This window comes from Lepus europaeus, chromosome 3 (assembly GCF_033115175.1).
Source record: "Lepus europaeus isolate LE1 chromosome 3, mLepTim1.pri, whole genome shotgun sequence".
NCBI classification, from domain to species: domain Eukaryota; kingdom Metazoa; phylum Chordata; class Mammalia; order Lagomorpha; family Leporidae; genus Lepus; species Lepus europaeus.
In genome coordinates this window covers 119,900,575-119,908,276 of record NC_084829.1, presented here as the reverse complement: position 1 = coordinate 119,908,276, position 7,702 = coordinate 119,900,575, and the positions used below count along the sequence as shown (strand labels likewise).

General features: G+C 39.5%; 1 pseudogene; it reads left to right on the top strand.

Annotated features, from left to right (window-relative positions):
• Positions 1-6,194: 6,194 nt before the first annotated feature.
• LOC133756645 (eukaryotic translation initiation factor 3 subunit D-like) lies at positions 6,195-7,241 on the top strand (annotated as a pseudogene).
• Positions 7,242-7,702: the final 461 nt, after the last annotated feature.

The window sequence follows — 7,702 nt, the reverse complement described above, 5'->3', positions numbered from 1 at the left end:
GACAGCCAATACTAGTAGATAAATGTTGATAGGGAAGAAGAAAACTAGTTTCCATTTTGTCTCTGGGAATAACATATTAAGAAGAACTAAGGTAATCTTTCTGAATGGCCCCCTACAGCTCAAGAATGATATGGACACAAAAAATCTTGAACGAATAAAAATAAATCTTTACTTATATTAAACAGGAATTATTGTCTTTTATTACATATAATATGGAGGGAATATATAGAATTTATAGCGCTGATAAAATAGATACAGCATCTTCCCCCCGGAAGAATACTTTTTTTCAAGGATGGTGAGCGATTCAGGGATTGGACAAATATAAAAATATTGTAATACATTTACATATTGTGATAATTTAGTGAAGAAGTATAGTGTGTTATGAGAGTAAAACAGGTGAACTTACTTTATGTATGTGGAGTCAGAGAAGATCTCAACATAGACGTGATATCAGATTTGACAGCTTTAGAGTGAAGAAGTGTTCACCATGGCAAGATGCCTCTGTGCTTAGGTGAATGTAGTTGAGGTTCATGGTTGTGGATGAGGAGGATGTTCCTCCTCAGAACCTTGGAAAGGAACATGCAGGCATGTTTTAGAAGCAGATTTTCATTTGACCTGTACATTGCTTGAGTAATACAGGTGCAAACTAGATGGTATTTCTTTGAATATGAACAGGTGGAGTCAGCTTGTAGAGACAACCCTTCTAAATCTTGTCTGTGCAGGGGAGGGCATTGTGATGCAACAGTTAAGCTACAACTTAGAATGCTTACATCCCATATTGAAATACCTGGGATCAAGTCCCATCTCTGATTCTGATCCAGCATTCTCACCAATGCACACCCTGGGAGGCAGAAGTTGATGATTAACATACTTTGGTCCCTGCTACTCAGGTCAGAGACCTGGATAAAGCTCCTGGCTCCTGGCTTTGGAATGGCCCACCATTGGTTGTTGTGGGCAATTTGGGGAGTGAACCAGCAGGTGAAAGATCCCTCTCTGATTCTCTTTTAAATAAATAAATTTTTAAAATCTTGTAATTACAGATTACTATAGGTAACAAAAAAGAGTTTTAGTAATCTTAACTAGAAGATTAATGGAAGAATGTATGGACTCCAAGGGCTGTTTCTTTTTTAGTGAATACTGTATAAGTGAAACCACATCTTAACCCAGAAAATACATTGTTTTGAGTGCAAAGTCACATGTGTCAAAATGATAATTACATAAGGGCAAAATTTATATCTGAAATATTCATACAGAAGTTAAATAGTTTATAGTTTATCAGCAAAAACTATTCAGTTAATATTTAAATCGTTCAACTGTACAAGGTAAGCAGATTCAAGGTTATTGTGTATTGTATTGTATCCATCTGAAATTCAAAAATTGTAGACCTAATGTCCAAAGTTTCTATACTTAGAGGAAGAATTTTTTAGGGAATAATACAGTTGAACAAGGTCATAGAGTGTGGCCATAATCTGATTGGATTGGTGTCCTCACAAAAAGAGTGATCGACTCCAGAGAGCTCTCTCTGCCTGAGCATTGGGGAAAGGCCATATGAGGCCACAGCAAGAAAGTGCCTGTCCATAAGCTAGGAGGAAATCCCTCTTAAATAACTGAATTTGCTAGCACCTTGATCATGACTTCTAGCCTTTAGAATACAGAGAAAATAACTACATGTTTGTTACTTAAGATATCAATCTATGGCTATCAATTTTGTTATGACAGTCCTAGCAGACTAATGCAAAGTTATTTATTGAGATTATAAGTTTTGAGTTAGTTTTCACAGTCAAAATTACATTTTTATTAAATGAATGTTTTCACCTGTCTTATTATTTGCCAAGCACGTCCAGTTCTCCACAGATAAGATAATTAGGATGAGAAGGCTGTTATCTGCTAGGGTCACTCTAATAGTTCATTAGCCTTAATATGCATTTCTAGTAAGCTAATTTTCTGTCTCCATTGATGAATTCTTACAGCTTACCAACTGTTTAAAAAATTCTGACCCAGCTTTCCTGAACACATAAATAAAAATAGAAATTTAGATAGATCTACTCCTGACTTATTGTCCCAACATCAAACTCAAACTTCCCACCAAAAAGAGACAGAGATAGAGAGAAAACTGAAAGATAATGAATATTTTGGGGAAAAATTTTTGAGTAAGATTAGAGAAACTAGAAAGTGTTAAATATTCTTCTTCTAGAACACTGGAACCAATAAAAAAAAATAAATGGAAGGGTGATGCAGAAGAGAAAGTAAAAATTGATAAAGGCTCAGTGTGGAGGTGATGGGGGTAGGATCCATTGGTACTTAAGGGAATGTTAATTTGGACTAGAAGAATGGACTTTGTGTCAGATGTAATCCTAACACAGGTATGGCACTGTTTTTTTTTTTTTTCAACATGAGAGATCTATCAAGGAAACAGGTAAAACAATAAGAGAAAGCTGCAGGGCAGGAACATACCCCTTCTCAATTGTACAACCAGACATGGGACTAACTGTCAGCCTGGGGGAGGTATGTGCCCCCACCATCAGGTTCCAGATGACAAGGACAGTTGATAAACATGCATGTACCTTTCACCACTCTGACTTATATAATTGGAAGGCACACATTGAAGTCCTAACAGCAAACCCTGAGGAATTAAGGGACAATCTTACAACTCAAAACCCTATTCCAATCTTAAAGATAATTCTGACAGTGGAGGTAAAATCAACTGAGCTTGTAAAAGCCAGGGAAAGGTTGACAAGCAGCTGCCATTTAAACTGATAACCAGGTGAGGAGGCTGGCTGAGGATCAATTCCAATGATGGCCCCAAATTGAGACCTCAATATTCCAAAGATCCTACAGAGATTAGTGAATTATAGGACTATGTTGCTAAAAGGCATGTAAGAAGTAAGCAGGCATCCACGAATTCAAGTTAAGTAAGAAAGATATTCAGGGTCCTGAGAAAAATCCTCTGTCTTTCTAGAGAAGTTAAGAGAGTGTCTCAGGAATTATTCTTCATGGGATCCCGAAGCTCAGGTAGCCTTATTAACTGCTCCAGGTAACCCAAGAAAATGAGGGAAGCCACCATGGGTGAGTAACCCTGTTGATCCCAATGGGGGATCAACAATAGAGTACCAGCTAAATTAGGCCTATTCAGTATGTACTTCAAGCAGGAGAGACATTGCAAATAGGGGTGTCCAAGATATCTCCAGAGGAGAAGGTCTCCGGGCAAAACCAATTTCTTTCAGCTCTCTTTTACAAAAGTAGATGATTATTTGTGGGGCCAGGGAGCTCCCTGATTGACACCTCATGACACAATCCAGGTTCACCCAAAAGAGTCCCTAAGTTACCCTAGAAATAGAAGAGGAGAAAATTGAGCTTTTGTAGAACAAGTTTCATAGCTCTAACCTTGGAGACAATGGATCCCCATTCAGTCAGAAGTAGTTACAGAAGAATGATTTTTACTTACCTCTGAAGAAGGAGGAGTGAAATGTCTCATGGGGATTTTGTACCATAGAGGAAAGGATTTAGGCAAAAGATGGACCCAAGAACACTTGCAGACCATCTGAAACAGTGTACTGGCCTGAGCCTGTTTCAGAGAAGGTTCCAGGAAGCTTACCTGGCAACATTATATTCAGAAGATTCCAGACCACCAGTCAAACAAGAAAATCAGCAAAAAAAAAAAAAAAAAAAAAAAAAAAAAAACAAAACAAAAAAAAAAAAAACAAAAAACAAACAAAAAAAAAACACAAGTTGAGTCATATTTTAAAACAAGTCTGGGTCATATTTTTGAATGAAAAATGTGTGAAGACTTTTGCTGCCTGAGCTGAAATTAGTTTCCCCCTTCAATTGCTCAACATTCTGGACACTCTTAACCCTTGCTATAAAATTCTTAGCAAATTTCTTAGCACTTTCTTTGGGAAACTCTACTTTTCTACCATCTTCCTTAGCTGTTACAAACCTTTCCCTGCTTGAGGCTGATTATTTGATGATATCCCAAGGCTTCAGACCCCTTGTGTATAAAGATAGTAAGTGCCTAGATGTTGCAAAGGAATTGGTTTTGTAGAGATACAGAGGTAGAGGTGACTTCTATTAAGTTCTTTCACTTAAAGTTATCATTCAAGGTTATCTGATTTGTATCAACAATAAGGACCTTGATGTTTTAACTGACAATGTAAATAAACACTTTCCAGGCAAATATATACAAAATGCATATAATGAAAACAGATTTTATATCCAAATAATTTCTGAAACGTTATGTCCATATTTATATAGGCATAAAGAAGAATCCAAGGGCCCTGTTTACAGTGCTTGCTGAAACATGAGCTTTCCCCTCTTCCCCAGCTCCTCTGAGTGTAGCCAATAGCACAATTTCATGAATGAACCATTTTATGGCATCCTGGTCACCTGAAGATATTGCAGGTTCCAGAAGATGGTGAAGTTAATGGGCCTTCATGATCCAGGGCAATCCATCAGGCAGGAAAGTGTTCCTTTGGGGATCCCAACCAGTATTGGGATAAACCCTATATGCTATTCAGCAAAAGGGATTGGCTAGGAAAGGCTGTAGGAAAGACAGATGTCACCTAACAAGATAAGAGCTATACAAAAACACTCGCCTCAATTTGGCAGTGGAAATAAATATGCTTATTTTCACAAGGAGGTTGGAACTAGCTTCCAACTGGTGCATACAATGTGCACACAGAAGTCTGCCAACAGCAAAATTATACAGCAGAGAATCCATAAAGACTGACTGAATATGTTTCAAGATAAGCCTTCCTGAACCTGTAGACCTTGCCTAAATGTGCCAAGCACTAGGAGAGAGAAGTACATAAGTGTAAAATTCTTAAAGTAGTTTGCAGTGAGACAGAGGCGAGAATAACAAATAACAGAAGGAGCCAGCATTGTGGCATAGCATGTTAAAGCCCAAGCTTGCCACATTAGCATTCCATATGGGCACAAGTCAAGTCTCAGCTGCTCCACTTCTGATCCAGCTTCCTGCTAATGTGCCTGGGAAAGCAGCAGAGTATGGCCCAAGTCCTTAGGCCCCTGTACCTACATGAGAGACCTGGAACAAGCTCTGGCTCCTGACTTTGGATCGGCTCAGCTCTGGCCATTGTGGCCATTTGGGGAGTGAACCAGTAGATGGAAGACCTCTCTCCCACTCTCTGCTTCTCTCAGTAACTCTGTCTTTCAAATAAATAAAATAAATCTTTTTTTAAAACTTGACAGAAACCTCAAGACTCTTCATCAAAAATTCTTAGTGACCGGATGTTGGATCCAAGCTCTGTGGTTTTGTTGGAGGGATGTGTGGGGCCAGGAGCTGGAGGAACACTCATGGGGCCATTGGTAGAAAGAACATGCTTTATCCAGCCAGCACCTCAACAAATCATGGTGGCTCGGACAGGCTAAAAAATGACTTTAGAGTCTTTTGGGGATCTGTAGCTCTTCATTCTCATGATGGCAAGTGAGAGTACACAGGAAACATATTCACTTGCTGTGGCAGTGGACAAGTTACAGAAAAGAGATCCCATTGTTTGTGGCAGCTGAGGAACTACAGCAGAGAGGTCTGCACTCAGCTCTGCCCTCAGTTTCTTATATGTTTGTATTGACAGTAGTGGCAGGCAGCCAAGGAGTTACACAGCTGAACTGTATAAATTTCTGGGTGTACTGGCTAGTAGAAGATATATCAGCTATCAGGCATGCCCAGTTGCCATCACATCAATTGCCAGAGAGGCACAGATAAGGGAGCATAAAGGAATGGAAACTTGATATCTTGTAGGTCACTGAAGAAGCAGAAAAAACATGTTTTGGCTGTAGCCACTTTTCCTTGCAATCCCCACGCTAGAAGGTAAGAAAGGGAATGGATTAAGAAGTTAATGAAGGGGGTTGGCATTGTGGCTCAGTAGGTTAAGCCTCTGTCTGCATCGCCAGAACCCCAAATGGGCACTGGTTCATGTCCTGGCTGCACAACTTCCTATTCAGTTCTCTGCTGATGGCCTGGTAGAGCAGTGGAAGATGGCCCAAGTGCTTGGGGCTGTGCACCCACATGAGAGACCTGGAAGAAACTCCTGGCCACTGGCTTTGGATTGACCCAGCTCCAGCCATGGCAGCAATTTGGAAAGTAAATGAGCAGATGGAAGACCTCTCTGTCTATCTCTTCCTCTCTCTGTCTGTAACTCTGCCTCACAAATAAATAATTAAATCTTTAAAAAAAGTTAATGAAGATGCACTGCTTGGAAGTATCAGAGTCATAAGGTATTGAGTGTTGTACGGCCTTAGAATACTATGAGAAAATATTTGACCACATTACCATGTGGAGTGAAAAATCATTTCATCTTCCACACCATCACCACCATGGCTGACCTCATCATCTGAAAGCTGGCAAAAACTCGGGGTGGGGGACATATTTGCTATTGACATTATTTTGGCCACACTGATGTTCTGTACCCACTTGGAGTACCTACTCGTGTGTTACAGAGAATCAAGCCCAAATTCTTTTTCGAGAAGGGCAACTCTGAGTTTGACCTCCTGATGGTGAGTGAGACAGTCAAGAAGCTCAATAAAGATGAAGATGATTCCCACAATTCATCCTGCAACCTGGACTTGGAAGCAACCTACATCAAACATAGCTTCTCTAGCAGTAATTGATCCCATATTTGAAGGACCACATGGACACGGACAAAATTGCCACTGTTGCTTACCATTACTGCAGGTGAAACTTGGAAACAATATTGATCTTATGGTCCATTGTGAGAATGATGGCTTCATGACTGCAGCCCAGCAGGGAAGCCTCCCCCATCACTCTCAACAATGAGTGGGATTCAAGCACTGTATTGACACTGGATTCAGTGTGGTGCTATCAATGTCACTCAACTGAAGAACAGAAGTTACAAGTTGACCTTTTGGACCTGCTATGCATTTCTGGCTAGATCCAAATACCTTGGGCTTGGTTACCTGTCTCAGTAACTTATGAAAGACTACTCATACCATGTCAAACTGAGCTGCCAGTAGTTCGAACCTAATGAGTTTTCCAACCAGATCAACCTGAGCATAGAGAACATTCTGTGCTGTGTTGTGGACATCTGCAGAAAGCTGGAGGAGGGCAGATACCTCATCTTCAAGAACTCATCTAGTAGATCATCCATGACTACAGCCTGCAAGAGGACACCTTCAGCTCTGATGAAGACAATAAAGAGGAGGAGGAAGAGGGGGAGAAGAGGAAGAAATTGAAATTAGACAGAGAGATATGGAGCTGGAATTTGTAATTCTGAGGAGACTAGAAGGGCCTTTGTCTGACCCTTGCCCCTAATGTTTGACAGAATAAAGTGTAAGTCTGATTACACACACACACACAAAAAGTTTAGAACTTAACATAATTTAAAAAATACCTTTTACATTAAAACCTTACCAACAATGTTTAAATGCTTTAAATAGTACACAAAATACTTTCTCTTTAGGTTTTTGATGGGTTCCCTGTGAGAATTTGCTTGCCACTTGTCTATGGTCAAACTTTAGATCTAAAAATATGTCAACTTTTAATTATTCTTGTATTAAGATTGGACTTCATTTGTCTCATATCTAGACCTCTCTCTTTCCATTTCTTTTAGATCTCACCCAAAGAATTGCCCCATTTTTTTAAAAAAAACTTTCTACCATGTTTAATAAAACTTATATCAACACAATACTTTCCCTTTTTTTATTTTTGCAAAACCATTTAATCTATTCA